Source organism: Pipistrellus kuhlii, unplaced genomic scaffold, assembly GCF_014108245.1.
Source record: "Pipistrellus kuhlii isolate mPipKuh1 unplaced genomic scaffold, mPipKuh1.p scaffold_m20_p_1, whole genome shotgun sequence".
NCBI lineage: Eukaryota > Metazoa > Chordata > Mammalia > Chiroptera > Vespertilionidae > Pipistrellus > Pipistrellus kuhlii.
The window spans coordinates 194,842,350-194,864,121 of record NW_023425404.1 but is presented as its reverse complement, the minus strand read 5'-3'; positions in this window follow the sequence as shown (position 1 = coordinate 194,864,121).

Below are 21,772 nucleotides of genomic sequence, written 5' to 3'. Positions count from 1 at the left end.
CTGGGGAGCTGAGGGGACTGGGGTACTCCATAGGGAGGTGTGCAGAGCAGCCAGGCCCAACAGGGGGGTGGGCCCATCCTTGCTGCATGCCTGCTGCCCCAGTGGGGCTTAAGGGACTGGGCGCTGCCATCTTGTGGCTGTAGGGGCCACCATCTTTGAGGGCTTGGCAGTCAATTAGCATATTCCCTCCTTATTGTCTGTGGGCACTGCCATCCTTAAGGATGGGACAGTCAATTAGCATATTTCCTCCTTATTGGCTGTGGGTATCACCATCTCTGCAACAGTGTGAGGGTCAATTAGCATATCCCCTCTTTATTAGATAGGATATTTATTGAATTATATTACAACAAGGAGGTAGATTTGCAGTATCTTATAAAATACATTGTTTTTAAATGTACTGCTCTGGTTACTTTAGTGCATAACAAATTGAATCACAACTTGGTGTCCAAAGCAACAGTTCTTATTATATCCTCAAATTCTGAAGTTCAGCAACTTGGACAAAGTACAATAGATATATATATATATATATATATATATATATATATATATATATATATATATACACTCACCCAAGGTTATGTTTTTATTGATTTCCAGAGAGAGAGAGAGAGAGAGAGAGAGAGAGAGAGAGAGAGAGAGAGAGACATCAATGTAAGAGAGTAGCATTGATTGGTTGCCTCCTGCACATACCCCAATAGCGGATCAAATCTGTGACCTAGGTATCTGTCCTAACTGGGAATCAAACCCACAATCTTTTTAGTGTATAGGAGGATGCTTCAACCAAATGAGTAATGTGGCCAGGGCTTCAGATATATCTTATTTCTGCTCCATGATGTCTGGGGCCTTGGTATGAAGCAATTAATCATTAGCCATAGCTACATGGCTTGGGGCTGAAATTACCTGGCATGCCAGGTGCCTGGGCTGCAATGAATTGAGAACCAGGCCTGCTGACTGCAGTGTATACATGTGATCTCCCATGTCACTTGGCTTTCTCATAAGATGGCAGCCTCAGGGCACTGGGGCTGTATAAATACAGCTGGGATATTAAATTTGAGTGTTTCAATGGATATAGCAAAAGTGCCATCACCTTTTATAATCAAATAGCATTGTTGATTTTGCCATATTCAAAGCAATCATAAATGCTTGCTGATTCCAAATCTTGATGTTCACACTCTACACGACCTTGTGCAATGTTGTCATGGCCTTCTTTTCTAGGTACAACCTGCCACACTCTACCTCTGGGCTTGAAAACTTATATTCTACCAACATACAACATACACACATGCCCTCCATTAAGACTCCCAAATTTTCATCCCATTAAGGCATCAGCTATATGTCTAGAATCTCATCATCAAAATCTGGTCCATGTTCAGATGAGGCTGCTCTGACTACAGTTTTTATTAAGTTAGAAATCTGCAAACTAAACAGCAAAGAAAAAATCAACAGAATGAATAGGCAACCCACAGACTAGGAGAAAAAAATTCAAACCATTTATCTGATGAAGGGCTCTTTTCCAAAATATATAAGGAACTTCTATGACTCATTAGCAAACAAACAAACGAACAAACACAAAAAGAACAAGTGACCCAAGTAAAAAAATGGGCAAGGGACTTAATACCATCTGTCCACAGAAGACATATAAATGGCCAACAGGCACAGGAAAAGGTGTTCGATAATGTTATTCATCAGGGAAATGAGCATTGCAGCCATTATAAGATTCAACCCATACCTGTAAGGATGTCTATTGTCAAAAAAAATTAAATAATAAAACAAGAGCTAAATATTGGTGAGGAGAAATCGGAGCTCTTGTACAGTGTTGTTGAGAATGTAAAATGGTGCAGCCATTGTGAAAACCAATGTTAAGGTTCCTCAAAAACTGAAAATAAAACTATCATGTGATGTAGCAATCCTACCTTTGGATAAGATCCAAAAGAATTGAAATTAGTGTCTAGAAGAGATATCTGCATGCTCATGTTTATTGAGGCACTATTAGCAATAACCAAGTATAGAAACAACCCAAATAAATGACTAACAACTAACAAATAGGTTAAAAAATGTATATACATATAATGAAATATTATCCAGACTTAAAAAAAAAAGAAAATCCTAGCACTTGTGAAGACATTATGCTAACTGAAATAAGAACAAATATTGCTTAATCCCACTTATAAAATGTCTAAAATATTCAGACTTACATAAGCAGTATAATAAAATAGTGCTTTCCAGAGGACAAGGTAGTGGGGGAATTTCTAACCAATGTATATAATAGTACAGTTACATGAAATAATAAAATTTAGAGATCTATTGTATAACATAGAGCCTATAGTAAACAGTTTGGTGTCATGCATCTAAAAGTATGTTAAAAGGGTTGATTTCATGTTAAGTGTTCTTACACACGCACCACAAAAGAACTCAGGAAGTTTTTGATAGCAATATATATATTTATTACATGGTCTGTGGTGATGGTATTGCAGGTGTCCACATATGTCCAAATGCATTAAATTGTATATGTTAAGTATGTGCATATTTGTAGGTCAATTGTACTTCAATCAAGTTGTAAAATATGTGAATCACACTGCTGAAATGCAAAAAAATAAATAAATTATATAAACTATATAAGCTAAAGAGACAGAAGGCTGTATCTTTCCACATTCATAAGCAGAAATCTGCACAATTCAGTGGTAGCAAATACACAAGACAACTCTTTAGATATTTCTACTCCAGAGGACTCAAAGAAGAAGGCATTAGACAATAAAAGCCTTCTAAAATCCAGGCAGGCTCATGTGGCTGACTCTTGATTAGAGTCTGGGCAGCTCCTTGTTCATTGTTATCCTTGGCTATAAGCTCTGCCTTCTGTGATTTTAGTTCACACTTCTGAACCAATTTTCTACTTATTTAAGATATAAGTCATGGTGTCTCTGAGCAACCTGAATCCTACCTATAAAATTTGCTTTTTAAAGAACTCTTTATATGGTCTGGTCTGTTTAATCCTTTTCTCTTAAAACATTTCTTGGCCTTCCTGTGTATCCATTTGTAATTAACTCCACTAGGAAAAATAAATAAATGAAAATAAATATAAATAAATAAATAAATAAATAAATAAACAAACAAACACATCCACAAATCTCTTGGGAACAACCTTTGTCCTCTTATGCTTTTTGTGAGATTGCTGGGGAACTCCCTAAGATTCTCAGAAGCTCTACAGTTACACAGAAACCATTGCAAGTCAGGTTCAGAGCCTTGGGTCTTTGTTTATTTGAAAGGGTCTTTGAAGCTCCAGCTTATATATTTTTGTAGTCTTCAGAAGAATTTTTAAAAATTATGTGTTTTTGTTGTTGTTAATCCTCACCTAAGGATATTTTTTCATTGATTTTTAGGAAGAGTGGAAGGGAGGAGAAGAGAGAGAGACAGAAACATCCATGTGAGAAAGACATCCATTGGTTGCCTTCTGCACTGGGCCTATGTATGTAACCTGGGAGCCTTCAGCCCATAGGCTGAAGCTCTATACACTATAATAATGTTGGCTTCATGTTTTTTTCCTGAGATTAGCCATTTATCAGTTGTTTTTGGGTTTTGTTTTGCTTTGCCTTGTTGTTTTTGTCTTTTAGAACCCAGGATATCCTGGTTTCTTCATAATTCCCATACATTTTGCTTGAAAATTAAGCAGTTTCTTTTTAATTCCTTTTATCCAAATTTTAGCCAATATGAGTCAAATAAATCACCTATCCTTTACCATATTCTACCTGGAAGTTATCTTAGCCAAACCCACCAGTTAATTAAGAATATTTCCATATTCCAGTCCACCCCAGGAAAGAATGTTACTAAACTTTACACTACACAACAAGAATTATCTTGTTTCCAGCCCCTATAACAATAGTTTTTCCTAAACTCCAAGCCTTCTCTAACATTTTTCTCAAGGTCCTTCCAGATTCTGCTCATGTGTATTTTGTTGTAGTGGCTATTGTTATTGTATGTATTTTTTTTATTGTTGTTGTTATTATTATTTTTTTATGGAAGCATCCCATTTTAGCATCAAATTCTATTTTGATTCATTTTTCTATAAAAAAGACTCAAAATTTAGAAGTTTACAACCCATGTTTATTTATATGGATTTTGGGGACCAGGCATTCAGATAACATACTGGGATTGCTATCTGAACCCCTGACTAAAGTATGTGATATTGAGGATCACAACGAGAAGTCTCAAAAGCTAATGGGAGATGACTTGAGGCTGAAGAGAGAATGGCCTAAGGTTTATGCCCTCACCTTCCCAGTGCCTAGCCTGGGAAGGTTGAGGACCAGTATTGCTGCCCAGAGCACCTATGCTTGCTCTCCTTCGGGACTGACCTTCTCATAGCATGATGGTCCAGGATAGTGCACTGTTTCCACTCAACTCACAGTTATTCTAAGAACCAAAGTTGCATCACATTTTATGATCTATCCTCAGACATGACACATCATCATGTCTGGTATTCTTTAGCAGCTTAAGAACGTGCAAGCTCCTCTGCATTTAAAAGAGAGGACAAAGACTCCACCCTTGGATGAAAGCAGTGGCATAAGATTATTCAAGATGGGAAGTGTTGTGACCATCATTGGAAAGTATACCATGCCACAATTATCAGAGAAGTGTCAGTTAATACTAACCTACAAAACATGAAAAGTTTCAGAAAATCTATAAAAATCCTTGTCAAACCAACCTTTTATTTACTCTTAAAAATCACCAATTATATAAAAATACAATTAAATCTTCCATTATCTTCTGTGTGAAGAGATCAATTGATTATAACATAGTGGCTTATAGATGCATTATATATAAAAATATATTCCACTGACTAGGGTATATCTTGCTCATATTACTCAATTTAGTTTTAGTGTCATCTCTGGGACCTTTTGCTGGCTCCCTTTACCCCTCCCTCACCCAGCAGGGTTTTGTGTCCCTTTATTAAGTTCCCAGGACACACTATACTGGTCTATCTTACAGCAGGCATCATTTGGAATTAGTAATAACAAATTACCCAATCTCTTTCCTTTATTCTGCTGTGAAATTGCTGAGGACTGAATTGGACTTTTCTTGGAATTCCCAGTGTTTACACATTGCTTAGAATACAACACTGCGATCATTCACCTCAAAGAATAACTATTCTTTACATTTACACAATCTTGTAGTTTACAGACATGCTATGTAATTTGCTACTTTACATGTTAAGAAATTATATCTCCTTTTCACAGATGAGTAAACTGAAGCCTGGATAGGTTTTATAACTTGTCCGGTATCACTAGGCCCAGGGTAGCTGAGGAGGAAATCAAATGCAGAATTTCTCTAGCTAGACTCATTATCTTCACATTCTCCCCTTTCTAAATCCAAATGACTTAGAAATGTTGACTGGTAATGAAGCTCCCTAACAGACTCTGACACAATTTTTATTGTGATATATTACGATTTTTACAAAGCAACACTGATATATTTATTTACCTTGCAAAACCGCCTATAGAGTGTCAAAGTAGATATACACCAACTTTAATTTCTTCCAAATTATAGTAACTGAATCTCTAGTCTTAAGATTTCATAAAGATTCTAATTACATTGGAAAGTCTCCAATCTTATAGAATTGAAAATAAGATTATATAAATACATTTCAAACAAGATATACTTATTCTTGTACCGTTCTTTAAATATGTTAGCATGTTATATTAAACTATGAAGAAATAATCACAAATGCATACGTTATTCAAATACTTTTTTACAAAAATAAAATATTCAGTTATTTCTAAATACAACTGCTTATGTAATTTATTGAGAAATTAAATTAATGTGATCATTATCATTGATGCTTTCTTGGTATTCCAGTAGTGATAGGAAAACCCAGAAATCAAAGAAACAGGCATTATGTTTATTCATCCTTTTTTCCCCCCCTTCCCTTTTCTAGATTCATCCTTATCAAATGCTAATCAATAAAGAAAAGGGCACTTTGGAGGGGTTTCTTTGGTTAAATCTCCTTCTATTTTTAGCTATTTCAATATAACAACCTTTTTTTTTTTTTTTTTTTTTACCTTTCAGAAGTTCCATTTTTTCTTCAGGAAAGGGGGCTAAGAAGACCTAACATTAATATTTTGCATAGATAAGTGTTATGGGCTGAATTTTGCCACTTTTCTCCTGTACCCCCCCCCAAAACACACACACACACACACACAAAAAAAAAACACAAACAAACAAACAAACAAACAAAAAAAAACACACACACACATGTGATGATTACTAACCTCCAGTACCATAGAATATGGCAGCATCTAAAGATACGGTTTTAAGTATGTAATTAAGTTTGACTGAGGTCACTAGGGTGAGCACTGATGTAATGTCACTGGGTTTCTTAAGAGAAAAGGAGATTAGGACACAGGCCTGCACAGAGGGAAGTCGCAGTGAGGACATAAAGAGAAGATGACCACCTACAAGCCCAAAAGAGAGGCCTCCCAAAAAGCCAGCTCGATTGACACCAGGATTTCAAATGTCTAGCTGCAGGCCAGATAATACATTTCTGTTCTTTAAGCCACTCAGTGTGTGGCACTTTGAGGCAGCTCTAGCAGACTTACACAATGAGATGATGTGTCCTAAGTTTATGTTTACATATATAATATCACATCAGAGATGCGAAAGGTAATTTTTCTTCCATTCTTTCACTTCCTGAGCTGGCATAGTCTTGAAATTCCATTCCGCCATAGTTATTTCGTGCAGATTCCTATGCATGCCAAGTTCTCTTCATCTTTGTAAGGTCATGGTAACTGAAAAGAAAATGTTTGTCTTATAATGTTTCTTAAATTAAAACCTATCAATTCCAGGTCCCCCTAGGATGCTTTCCCTCTAACAACGTTAGCTTTTGCCTGCATGAGATTGCCAGTGAAAGTGATGCATGCTTCTTTCTCTAATAGGCAGATTTACCGCTTGGTGAGTGTGCATTTATCCTCCAAAAGTTAATGGGTCTTACACATCCCCCTTACCAGGGAGACGATAATCTCACCTGCTGGATGCAGATACACAATGAAGGGAAGCCACCTTTCACGCTGGTCACTTCATTTCCTCTCCGCGTTTCCAGGGCACACAAACAGGCATTTCCAAAAGCCAGGTGGCGCACGCTGCCCCATGACAGAAATGATTGCTTTCCCACTGTCTCACTTGAGTAATGAGCTAATAGAAAACCAAGTTATGGATCTCCAGAACCAGGACAATAATAAAATCATAATGATATTGTTAGCAATCTGGCCCCAGTGCCGGCTCCCTCTCCCAGAGAAACACTGTCACGTAAATAGAAAAACTCATCAATCACAAAGATCGCACGAGAGCCAAGCCAACTGGCTCACATTCATACACAGTATTGCTGGGGAGACCAAATTTCACTGCTTGGAAGCAGTTTCTCCTAGAAAAATGCAATTAGCACACTAATTGATCTTGCTGACCTTTTCTGAGTAGATCCTGGGAAGTATGAATGTGTGTGACTTCCACAAGGTCAAAGGGACAAGAAGGGGGAAGGCCAAGGTTAGAGCTCAGTTCTGACATCAAGCCTGTGTTGTCTCTAGCACTTACATCTTAAGCTTTAGGTGTCTGGTAAGTGGCCGACCCAAGGTTTTGCCACCTCAGAAGCTGGGAACATAAATACATACATACATACATACATAAATAAATAAATAAATAAATAAATAAATAAATAAATAAACCAACCAACCAACCAACCAATAAATAGCTGTGAAAGAATCCAGTTACCCAGCTAAAGTCAACTGGTAATCCCTTGAGTCTTAAACATTCTCTCACCCCTTCTAGCTGTGTAATCAATACTAACAGACAATGGTCATTATTTAGTGTGAAGGACAAGAGGAAACCAGATCCTTAAGTTTGAAATAATAGATGCTGCCTACCATACTAACTCTGTGGGGTGTGCACTCTTAGGAAATGTGCACTCTATCATTATTGTGTTCCTATTGTTGTTTTACCTAAAATGGTTGCACCTACCCCCTTAGATTAGTATTGTAGATTAGATGCCCTGACATAGTAGATTTATAGTTAAATGACTTCAAAATGAATAGGTTAAATGTTTCCTTTTTCAACATGACTACCAATGAAAACAAGCCATGCTAGGAGTGTTTGGCTTTTAAAAAACATGGCCAACTCTAGAAAAAGAATACATTAAAGCCTCTGTAATAAGTAATTTTATTAAGCAATTTATAGCTCCTACAAATACTTCCAATATGATAATTATATGCAACAAATATTTATCAAATGCCTTCTGCATAACACAATATCCTACCTACTGAGGTTACAGCTATGAACAAAAGTCCCATGTCTAGAGTCCAGTGTTTCCCAAAGTATGGTATGCGTACTCCTGAGGGTACGGGAAAAGTTTGGCTGAGGTATGTGTAGCACCGGAGTTTGGTGGGGATATGCACTGCACCGTGCTTAGCTGCGCCTAATTTTACGTTCTCATGAGTACGAAAATTATAGAAGGAGTATGTCAAAAGTTTGGGAAACACTGGTCTAGACCAAAAAGTTAGACAATCTATCTATATAATAGAGCAATATGAAAATTAGCCAGGATGCCGAAATGTCATGACCGAATAGCAGGGACATGAGGCTGCATGGTGTCTGACCAGGGCAAGGGACCTCAGGCTGTGCCCCCCACCCTGCAGGGCTTGACAGGAGACCTCAGGCTGTGCCCCCTACCCCAGCACTGGGCTGGGGAACGTCAGGGCATGCCCCTGCCTGGTGGATCTTGACAGGTGACCTTAGGCTATGACCCCCTCCCCAGTGCCAGGCCGGGGAACCTGAGTCGATGTCCCCCTTCCCCGGTGGGACTTAATGGGGGACCTGAGGCTGTGTCCCCCACTCAGAGGGACTTGACAGGGGTGGGGCCAACCAGGGCTGTTCTCACCCAATGGGGGTAGGGCCAGCTGGGTCTGGGTCTCCTGCGTTTTTGAAGCACATGTGGGTGGTTGGCAGGGACTTGACTCTAGGACCCACAGTGTGGCCCAGACTTTGACAGGAGGAAGATTTTCATACACATTTTACTAATTTTCTTTAATCTCTGACACTTCTATTGTAGAGAAAGGGCAGATAGCAATATTAAAATATTTCATCTAATTAACTCCCTTTTAATGTGCATGAATTTCATGCACTGGGCCATTAGTAATAAAATAAAAGAGAAAATATAGAATGTTGTGAATTAAAATGAATCAGGGCAGAGGAATAGGAACAAACATGCTGATGGTGATAGAACAGTGACTTTGCTACTTTAAAACAGGAGTCAGAGAAAACCTTACCACTGAAGTGATATTTGAGCAAAAATCTCAAAAATACATCAAGCTATGTCAACATCTGAACCAAGAGTGATGTGCTTGGTGTACCCTAGAATTTGAAAAATAATTAGTATGATTGGAGGGGAGGGAAGAGGGAAGAAGAGAGTAACAAGAGTTGGGTGGGAGTTTGGCAGGAAATGAGATCATTTGAGTTCCTATTAGTTGAGCATTAGGAATTTAGATGCTATTATGGACAGAAAAGTAATATGGTTTACATGTTAAAAGTATCACTCTGTCTCTATATAAATATAGACTACATGATACAAATTGAGAGATAGAAGACAAATTAAAACAATAATATCCCCCAGGCAAGAGATGGTGGTGGCTTGAACAGGGCAGCAGTCACATTGGCAATGAATGGTTGAATTTAAAACATATTGTGAAAGAAGAACCAATAGGGTTTCTCAACAGATTGAATGTGAGTTCTAAAAGAGAGGAGCTGAAGAAACACCAAGTTTGTGCCGAACTAGATGAATGAAGTTGTTATTTATTGAGACCAGAAAGTTTGGGGAGTGGAGAGGTGAGTTGGGGGAGGATTGAGATGTTATCACAAGGTATTTTGAGTTAATGGGTCTAGGGTTACAAACAGTTTGGGTAAAACTAGGGGTGGGTTAGTTTAAAAAAAGTTTTATTGGCTTATGTTGAAGTTCTTCAAAAACCTTTCTTGGAATAAATTATGTTTAAGCAAAGATCTAAAAGATAAGTGGGATTTGGGAAAGTGAAGAGAAGGGCATGGTGAGGGTTTTGTGGAATAAGCCAAGCAGATTTCAGGCTCAGGAACAGGATAAACCACAGCATATTAAATCCAGCTGGTTAAAGCAATTGTTTTGAAAGGATGAATTTTTCCCAACACAACTGATATATTCGTAAATATTTTGAGCATAATTTTGCCTTTGATTATGTGTTATTTTTTCTGTGAGGTGCACTGGTAAATGAAAAAAAAAAAAAAAAAACCCCAAAAACTGTAGTTGAACTGAGCTGTGTAGAAAAGTACAAAACACGCATGTGTAATACCTCCAACATCCACCAGCCACCTTGGTCCACCCCATGTACCATAACCCCCTGCCACTCTTCCACACTGAATGTAACAACTTTTCTTCCAATTTCAGTAACTCTCTTTACACCACTTTGCACTTGTTCACAATCTGCTCCCTTCTGATTCTCATGTCCAGCAACACAATTCAGCTCTTTTCAAGGTCCACTTTTGTTGCAGCATTTAAGCATCTGATATAATGAAAGCCCAGTGACCAAATGACAGAATGACCAGAATGACTAGCCGACCAGTCGCTATGATGCACACTGACCAACAGGGGGCAGATGTTCAATGCAGGAGCTACCTCCTGGTGGTCAGTGTGCTACCTGGTGGTCAGTTGACCAGGATAAGTGGCTGCTACCACAGCAAACAGACTGACGAGCAGGAACCTGGGCTGCGATCATCGCCTCCTCATCCCAGTGTCCTCCTTCTTGCTCCCTGTCACCTCCTGTGGATGCCCACAGGCCATGCAGTGCCTCCCTGGGGGCTGAGACATGGGTTCATGGCTGCCACAGAACTGAGACCTACTATGCCGCCTCTCAGTGCTATTACCCCTGGGCCCAGCCACAACGGGGTCCCCTGGAAAGACGCATGCTCTGGCTCCAAAGAAGATGCAGGACCAGGGAGCAGATGCTTAGAGGGCAGATCCACAGCCACTTGGCTGACCAGAAAGAGCTGTGCTCCCTCAGCAGGCCAATCCCTGCAGGCCATGCCCCCCACCAGTGCATGAATCTCATGCATATGGCCTCTAGTTTCTTAATAACTTAGTAGGTGTAAACTATGTTCCCATTTTTACTAGGTTTATATCTTACAAATGAAAGGTTTGAGGTTGCTCTGCTCCTGACTCCATCAACCTGTGGTTTTTACTGCATAATTTTGCAGAGTGCCATGATTTTTAGGGATGGGTACATTGGTTAGAGCAGAAATGACTATAATTGAAATAAATCCAGGCACTTTGGGAACAAAGAGTGGTATAGGGGACAAGGATAAAAGTTGAGGAAAAGGAGAAATCGGAATGTTCCTATCATCTAGGGTCTTGTAAACGAACAGAAGTTAGAGTATGAGCCCTGACTCTTGGCTTTCCTTTGTGTAGTGCAATTGCCTGAACTGAGTTTTGATTGTGAGGCATCCACTTCAGTCAGGTCTATCTTGAATAAACACACATTGCCAGCCCTCACTAAGTATTCTTTGTTATGGAGATCTTGGTTGATTTCAATAAATGACCACTTAAGGCATTTTTTTCTTTCTCTTTTCACATTTTAAATTACCACTCTTGCGTTTTAAATTCACCAATTAAGAGTGATCCCCTGAAATCCTAACCACCTCCCTCCACTTGAACAAGAGCAGAACCCCAGGCCTCTACACTCTCCCCCTTCTACCTGTGACCTCACTGGGTGGTCCAGGTGTGCTTTGTGATTTCCAGGTTATGTAAGTAATAAACCTGTGTGTTCTCAAAGTTTCCTGATGTTTATTGCCGAAGGAAGCCTTGAGAGCATAGTAAGACCCACAAGGGCTGGTCCAGCCACAAGGTAGTTATTGAGAGACTGGAGCCAGCACAAGAATAATTGTTTAGATTTTGACATAGAATCAATTATAAACCATGATGGAGAGTGTTACTATATTTTAGAAAGGTTGCTTAAAGTGTAGGAATAGTTAGAAGGAGACTGAGACTCTAGTCAATAGGTTTAGTTATTATCCATATAATAAAGATAATATAAATACCCAGCTATAAATTTGTTATTTACTAAAACACCTTTATAGTACTGATATAAGACTGGCATCTGATCAGTATCTAATAAGTGCTTATATGCATATACTTATTATTATCCCAAAAGGTTTCTCTTTAAATTTATCTTTATTATTGAAAGTATTACAAAGCTTTCCCCCTTTCTATCCCCAATGACTCCTTCTAGCTCTCCCCTGCCCTTACTTCCCCCCTCTCCAGGCCTTCACCGTACTATTGTCTGTGTCATGGATCAAGCATAAAAGCATAAAAGTTCTTTGGTTAATTTTTTCCCACCTGCCCCAAGCATTGCATCATTCCATCCTTAAAATAACCTCTGAAGGAGATTTTATAGTTTTAAATTTTTGAATAAGGAAGTGAAGGGTCAAGGCAGTTAATCGATTTGCTCAAGTGATAATCTAGGACCTCAAGCCAAGGGTTCAGCCTTTATATCCACTCTACACTCTACCCCAGGGCACAGAGGGATTCAAACAAGAGATATGCAGGAGAAGAACACCCCTCACAGCGGTCTGGCAACTGCTTTAAATTCCTGCTCAGGCTTTCGTTTCCCTGAGCAACCAACCCTATTGCAAGCATCCAGTGAGATCTGCAGTCCCGAACTCCACTACATCATCTTTAGATTTCATAAAATTAGACTTTGTGAAGTTCTTTAGGGGAAGTTTCTTAATCCTTCAGTCAGCATCACTCTGCCATGTTAATTAGCTTAGAGTGGAATTGGCTGCAGAATGAAGATGCCAGAACAGTGTGGTTTTAACCTTAAAAATCCCAAAATCACATGCCTTGAGATCTAGCCTCTGCCTGTTTAAGAAAAATCAAAGATTTTTCCCACTTTTATTTCCCACTCAAGACTGGGATACATGGGAAACATGTAAAATCCCATCACCTTTTTAGGTTCTGAACATAAGTTTCCCAAAATTTTAGAAAGACGTCAAAGCACAGATTCAATATTCAATTATCCAGTCTTGTCTTACTTAAGAAGAAATTACTTTCTGGGAAACTCTCAAACCTCCCATTTCTTATTGCAAACAATTTTCTCTCCCTTATTCCTAAAGTGCAATAGAATATTTTTATTCTCTAGATCTGTTCCCTGAGCAGGTCTGAGTGTAAAAATAGTTTCACTGGACTCTGGAAAATGGCTCTGATCAGAAATGTGGTCTGATGGCAGAAGGTCAGGTGCGTTTCTACAGAAGGCTATATATCTAACATACTATTTGTTCCTATTATTCTCACAGTAATTCTGGGAAGTACTCGGAGACTAATTTCTTCTGCCACAATATTCTATTATTTTTTTAATATATTTTATTGATTTTTTTACAGAGAGGAAGGGAGAGAGACAGAGAGCTAGAAACATCAATGAGAGAGTAACATCGACCAGCTGCCTCTTGCACACCCCCTACCGGGGATGTGCCCACAACCAATGTACATGCCCTTCACCGGAATCGAACCCGGGACCTTTCAGTCCGCAGACCGATGCTCTACCACTGAGCCAAACCAGTTTCGGCACAACATTCTATTATTTGTTGATTATTCTCAGGTAAGTTAATTACTAGCAAGAAAATAATGAAAATCCTGAAGACACAAGTTAAGTGGATTGGAGCAGTTCAAGGATAGTAGGATTTTAAGTGTTTCTATTTCTTTCCATTTTTGAAGACCATGAGGAATTATCGCCTCTCCCCCCACCTGGTGCCTGGAAAATTAGAAATTAATGCAGAGGAAAATCATCAGGCTACATTAGCTTTTTGCCAGGGTCAAAGGCCACCTTTTCAACAATTCGGGAATAAAGCTAAGGAAGGTTTTATTTCTTTGCTATGTTTGCTTGATTTATTACTGAAAATTGTTATATTGGGCCTAAGGGGGATTCAAACAAAATTTAACATGTACAAATAACATTTGAGAAACCGATGATTGTGGAATTGGGGGTGACCACTGTGCCACTCAGGTCTAGTTCAGGGTATGTCATTTGAACTCAAGTCTGCAATGGGACCAGGAACAGGGACCAGAGGATCTGAGAGGACTTCTATGTTGCTGTAGCCTAGAAGGGAAGGAGGCGTAGACAACATGAGACCGGAGAAGCAGAATGAGGTTGGGATACACAGGGTTCTATTGACCTCACTGCAATAGGAAATTATTAGGTATTTTAAGATATGGAGAAATTATTACATTAACTACTCTAGAGATCGCTTTTGAATTTTATAAAGATAAATGCTTGAAGAGGGAAATGAATCAATAAAGAGAAACCATTTTAAAAGTATAGTCTCAAAAGATACGTTTATAATGTATGATGGTTTCCTAGGGCTGCCTGAACAAAGTACCACAAACTGTGCACATGCTGTTGTCCACAGGATCACTCCACTGCTTAGCATGCACACTGCCATGGAGGCACATGCTAAGGGGGTTGCTGTCTTGGACCTTCAGTGTGTTTTAGACACAACACAGGCTAAGTGTCCTGCTGATCACCATGAAAGTCTGATCACCGTGCTGTTGACAAGTTGTGTTGACCCATGTCTTTGTTTTTTATAATGGCTTCATCTTTGATTACACTGTCTCACCCACCGTCCCTGGCCTCACCTCCCAAGAAGAGGCAGGAACAGAAGAAGGTGATGGGCCAGAACTATGTGAGGAGAATGCTCTCAAACTCATCCCTCCCCTTTGATTCTGGTACCCTGTTTCCCCGAAAATAAGACAGTGTCTTATATTAATTTTTTCTCCCAAAGTTGCGCTAGGTCTTATTTTCAGGGGATGTCTTATCTTTCCATGCACCAGGTCTTATTTTCGGAGGATGTCTTATTTTTGGGGAAACATGGGTAGGTTGCATTTGAATTATATTCTGGCAACAGGCCTCTTCCTTAGAATGATTCTCACTCAGGAAAGCTTTTCTCTTCCATATGAATAGAAACCACGTTATTTGAAAGGCTCTCCAGGATGGTGCTAGACCACCTGAATAACCAAATCTAAATCCCAACTGAAAAAGAAAAGAGATAGAAAAGAGAACACCGTCTAATTTGAGGAATGAGCAGGTGTTTTGTTTTAAAGTCAGAGTAATTTGGGATTGAATCCTGGTCCATCTGCTTGTTAACTGTGAGCCCAATTTAAAATGAAGGAAATACTGAACAATAGAAGGTGCAATAATATAGCTGAGGTACCCAGGAATGTAGCTGGATCAGACATTAATATTGAATACACTGTTCTTTTCATTATTTAGCCAAATTAATTAGCTCAATATCCTGTTCTTAAAGATGCATACATTGGTGTTACTAATGCTGGTATGTAATCACCTGTCTAACACAGGAGGTCAAGGAGCAGAGGTGTGTGTGGTAGAAACTGTAGTACAAATTGGAGCCTCAAGAAATCCATTTTCTCATAATGAGCACAGTGAGGATGCCTCTAATTAACACTCCGACTTTAATATAGAGTCATATGCCTATAAGATAATCCTGTGTCATCATTCACTAAAATAAAAGGAATATATACTTAATAAGTACAGATAACATTATTGATAGGTAGCAGATAAAAATAAATCTTAAGTAGGCCTGAAAGAAAAATGTAATTGTGAACATAGATCTAAAAACTATGAACTAAATGTATGTGAGTTTTAAATAAGCTTTTGTTCAATATTGTGACAAAACTGATAGTATCCATAACATTTCCCATGAACAAATCCTTTTATGCTTTAGGAATGAATATCTACCTTTAAGGTAGGGATATAACTATATATTTTACAGTTGATCAAAGCGAAGTTAACAAAACTTTAAAAATTGAACCAAATTAAATTAAGACAAGAACACAGGTCCTTTTTTTTTTTTTTTTTGGTTCATGCTTCTGCATTTTATTAATGAATGACATTAATAAACCCTAATAATAGGAAGTGATGTTAAAATGCTAATAAATTATTCTGGACTATTTAGACCATAAGGAAATATCTATTTTCCCTGCTACTTTATCTCCAGCTCCAAGCACAGTGCCCAGTATATACACTCTTAATAAGTATTTGTTGAATTGATGAAATAATGAGATTGTTACTAGGTCAGCTTGTTAGATGTGGAGCCTGTACTTTAGAAGTTATTAGAATTGCCTGTAAGTTATGAGAAAGTGTATATATATATATATATATATATATTTGACATTTTTACAGAGAGGAAGGGAGAGGGATAGAGAGTTAGAAACATTGATGAGAGCGAAACATCGATCAGCTGCCTCCTGCACACCCCTACTGGATATGTGTCCGCAACCAAGGTACATGCCCTTGACTGGAATCGAACCTGGGATTTGACACTCTGTTCACTTAGAAAACTGGTCAGGGCTATGAGAATGTTTAATAACCTGATTTTCAGGTGGCAATGGTTTGAGAGTAGGTCAGTTTGAACTTGTAAGTAAAATGTGTGTACATGTGTATGTGTGTGCACATGTGTATGTATGTGTACATGTGTGTGTGTGCAAATGCAGACTGAAAGAGTATGGGTATTATGGAGCTAAGTAAGTCTTGTGGTCATGAAAAATATAACAGAAAACAAGTTTAATGGAAATATAATTGCTATGATCTAATTTAAAATTATTTTAGGAATTTTAGTCTACCAGACTTCTTGAATGTTTTGGAAACCATGTAGTAAGACAGACATCAAGGAGTCAATAAACTGTGCCCCCATAGGTGAAATTGGCCCACTGACTATTATTGTAAATGAAGTTTTATTGGAACACAGCTGTGTTCATTCAGTTGTGTCTTGTCTATGGCTGTTTTCACAGGAAGGTAGTAGAACAGAGTAGTTGTGGCAGAAAATATATGGTCCACAAAGGCTAAACTATTTACATCAAAATATGTTTTCTGACACCCAGTTTCATCTACACCCTTTATTTTACAGATGAAGAGCCAGAGCCTTTGATGGACTATAGAAGCTGTTCAAAGATACCTGATCTTTGAGGCGGGTTGGGACTGGAACTCAAATTACTTACCTGCCATTCCTTGGCATCTTCCTTTACTATAATACACCCCATCGTCCTATTCTACAGAGGTACACAGATTCACAGAGAAGTTAGTCTTACTTTGTTATAAAACATTCCTATTTTATTTCCTGTATATGGTTTGTATTATCTATGCAAAGTCCAGAATCTTCCAGATGCTTTGCTACATCTGCCACCCAAGAGCACCTGGGACCAGTAAACCCCCAGTGAGTATTGCAACATCCTTTACTGGGTTTATAAAAGCTAAGTTGAAAACTGTCACAAAATCACATTTTATAGACAATTAATCTAAAAATGTGAGGCTTCAGAAATAACTCAAAGGCCAATTTTATTAATATGCCAGCTGAATAATGTTCTTCAGTGGATGCTCCATAAACAAACATAAATAAATGGATATATGTTACTCAATGGTGGGGCTTAAAGAATGGGAATGGGTCTAGACCTCTTCCTCACCCCTCCTGCCCCCCATAATGAAAAAATATGGCAGCGATTTCATTGTCAATGAGGACACCAGATGCCAGAGTTGGTGTCTGAGTCATCTTATGGGGTGGAGAGTGGGAAGTGACTGGACCAGTAAAGTCTAATGAAGCCAAGATGGTGGAAGTTCTATTGAACCTCTGTGGGAAATGCATAAGTCACAGAAGAATATATGATTGTGACCAAGTTGACAATGAGTCCCAAAAACCAAAGAAGGAAGTAGGTTATCTTGAAAGTGAAAGAGAATCCAAGAAAGCAATTACATATTGATGAAAAGAACCAAGAGCTGAGGTTAGAAGGTGAATGAGGGAGAAGGTCAGGAACCTAATTAAAGTTTGGTCAAGCAAAGAATCTTTTAAAATGTTTTGCTCAGAAACAAACAGAAAAGCAATGGTCACATTGACAAAGCACAGCTCTGTGAATTCTAGATCTGCTTTGAATAACAGTGTTTCCACAGCCTCAGAAATGCAGGAACACCTGGAAACTGTGCTCTGGAGATTGTGTGAGACATGTTTTGCCTTTATTATCTAATTTAATTTTCATGAAAACTCTGTCAGGAGGATTGTTATTATTTCAAACCCACAACAGAAGAAATTGTAAGTCAGAGAGATTCTGCTGTTTAGTGTCTTAGAACTTATAAACTTATAGAGGAGCGCCTGTTGTATGAAACTAGGTTTGTATAAATTGAAGCCTGCATTAACTGCCTTCCACCTGGAGTTTGGGCTGTGACTCGGATGCAAAGTGAACCAGTTTTATCCAAGGAAGCAAAGAGTTGAAAGTTCTCTGCTTAGTCTTGAAGCTACTAAAAATATATGAAGACCAAAACTGGCAAAAATAAGTGTGAGGTTACTGGATGTGAGAAAGTGTAAAGAGGGTCCATGTTATCCTAGGAGGAAGGTCTAGCATCCAATTGCTAGAAGTGGAGGAGAAGCTCTTCCCACTCCCCATGCTTCCATATTTCTCCTAGTCCAGGAGGAAAGCATGGGAAAACCACTGCTGGCTATGTCCCCACATCTTCCCTTGGTTGGTTAGGGAGGACAAAGTTTCATCAGGCTTCCAAATAATGAGTTTGCCATGGGAACCAAGAATGTCCAGTGAAGTTCCCTTCTATAATAGGCTCCTATATTAGTCAGGGATCTCAGATAGAGTTTAATGTGTGTATATGTAGCAAAAGAGGTTTACATTAAGGAATAAACTCATGATCGTGGAGGCTTGGCCAGTCCAAAGTCTGCTGGGGGAGACTGGAGATTCAGGAAATAGTTACAATTCAAATCCAAAGGCAGTCTGATGGCTAGCCAGGAAAGAAGGGGAAGAGAAGAAAAGGTTGCAGCTGAAGTCTAAAGGCAGTCTTCTAGAAGAATAATCCCTTCTTGCTTAGGGGAGGTCTACCTTTTTGTTCTGCTGAAATCTTCAGCCGATTGGATGAGGCTCACCTCCGTATGGAGGGCAAGATGGTTTACTAAAACTCCAATTATATTGATAAAAATTTTATCCAAACAAGACACATTAGAAATACCTAGAATAATGCTTGGCAAAATATCTGGACACTGTGGCCCAGCCAAGGAGTCAATGTTATCCACCGCACTCTTTTATCTCAGGCTTGCTCTCATGCATGTAGTATTCTGCTTTTCTCAGCACCTTCAGGGACTGAGTGGAAAATTTTTATTTGCTGGGATAGGGTGCATTGAAAGTCTGTTGGCTGATCTAAGATTGTGTGCCCATCAGCTTTATTAGCAATAAAGATAATATTTTAACTCATTTTCTGATTTCTCACAAAATGGGACCTAATTTTAGTAGAAGAACCATAGAGCGATATTATATGTGAGTGCATGGGCTCAGATCTTAAGAATGAGGGGCAAAAATCATGCTCATAAAATTTAGATAAAGTGAAGGTTTTGGCTGAGCCAAGATGAGATGCTCTAGAATCAAAGCTTTAGCAAGTTCAGATGGCCATTGTTTTTTTGTTTGTTTTGTGCTTTTTTATTTTTGATGGAACTCAGCTACCACTATTAGGTGTTAGTAACAGACATGTAGCAATATTTAAAAAGTTGGGGGCATGAGAGATGCCTCATTGGCTCCCACTGAGCACATCCTAGGGTCCCTAGCATGGATGCCACTGTAGCTGACTTTGATCTGACTTACACAGGGGCTGAGACAGGGAGCAGGTAATAAAGAAAACATTTGGGCCCAATTAAGATTCCCCAGTAAAGAGTTAGTAGCTGAAATGAGACCATTTTTTCTCTCCCATTATAAATTGTTTTGCAAGAGCCCTAGGCAGTGACTTTGTTAAGCTAGGTTATGATTGCAATTAGTTTCAGCATAAGCTATAGAGCATGAGGTCCAGCCTTCACATTCATAGAAACCCAGGACACATACTCTGAAAAATAGATTCCAAAGATGCAGCCTCATAAGAAATGAGATTGGATTTTACTAATAAATAAATGAAGAGAAATAAGTCTTTATAGAAACTTATGCTATAGTCTTAGATTGAGATGGAGAAGAACTCAATGAAACAATTACCAACTCAAAAATTTAAAGAGAAAAGAAAAACATTAAAAAAGTTTGGGGCCTGTAGCATTCACTACATCTCTAGAGATGGATTTTTTTTTTGTAATTGAATTGGTTAAAAATTATGTTTCTGACCTTCTATCACAATAGGAACAGTGAATAGATGATACATTAGAGAAGGCAACTTGCTTGTGAAGGAAGAGGGGGCAGTTTCATAAGGTAGAGTTTGGGTCATAGAGACTAGTCTGGGAAGATGTAAAAGGGAATAAGGATTTGGTTGAGGAAAGAAATGTGTCATTGTTGATATCCAAGCAGAAATGATGATATCTATGTCCAAGCATACATTATAAAAGGATTTATTCCAAAGAGCACACAACAGTGACCCTCTGAGGGAAACCAACAGAAAATACTTAAGACTTTTAAGAGTAATGTCACAATACAGAGAAAGACAAATGCCATGTGTTTCACTTTTATAGAGAATCTAAGGAACAAAATAAATGAACAAACAAAAACAAAAGTCAGGCTTATAGAGATAACAGACAGATGGTTGCCAGATGGAAAAGGGGTGATGGGGCTGGGTGAAAAGGTGAAGGGATTAAGAAGTAGAAATTGGTAGTTACAAAAGATTCATGGGGATGTAAAGTACAGCATAGTGAATACAAACAATAACATTGTAATAACTATGTATGGTGCCAGGTGGGTACTAGAATATCAAGGATAACACTTCATAAATTATATAAATGTCTAACTGCTATGATGTACAGCTGAACCTAATATAAAATAATATTGAATGTCAATTGTAATTGAAAAAAATTTGTACCTTATCCGGCGTATAAGACGACACTGTGTTCTAGTAAAAAGCCTGCTCAGATTGGCCAGAGTCAGAGAGGTGGTCTATTAAAAAAAGAACTGATGTTGCCTTGGAAGTGGGGGGTAGTCTTATACAGCAAATATAGGCCTAAACCTATGTTTTAACTGTAAAATTAGGGGGTCGTCTTATATGCAGGAAAATACGGTAATTAAAAAAACAACAACAATGTCATAACCAATGGGAAAGTTTTTATAAAAATCAGAACAGCTGAATAAAATGGTGATGGTCAGTTTGCACTGATTGGCAAAGGAAAGATCAAGAAGAAGGTCATTGGCTACTCAAAACCATTAGCTTGAACTACAAACAGCTCAGTATGGTTCTGAATGCAGCTTTCCCATTCCCTGTATAGAGATTGGTACCCTAAGGAAGGCACTGGGAACTGGTTTCAGGCCAAAAGGACCAGCAGGACAATGATTTAGATGTTTATCTGAAAGGAGAATGCCGCCAGGACAGGGCTATTCTATTTAAAGAGGTGAAAGAAGAAAGAATCATTTTGGACAATGTATGCTTGTTGCCAGATTCTCAAATCATGTACTTTGCATCTCTCATTATGACAAAAACCTTCAGAGGATTTATGTGCCTCAAAAGGGAGAGAAATGGAAGAAAAGATGGTTCTCTGACCCAATAAATGTGTTAGCATAATAAAGGAGCCAACAGAAAGAATAAAGTGGCCCTTTATAAAGAATAAAATATTGGCCCTTCCTTAAAGGATCATGGGAAAAAGAAAATTAGATGGCTATAGGACATCAGGGTTCTATCTTAATCTACTGAGAAAGGTATAGCAGAAATGTCACTTGAAACATGAGATGCTCAAAAAGAAAAAGTTTTGAGGAATTCACAGTAAA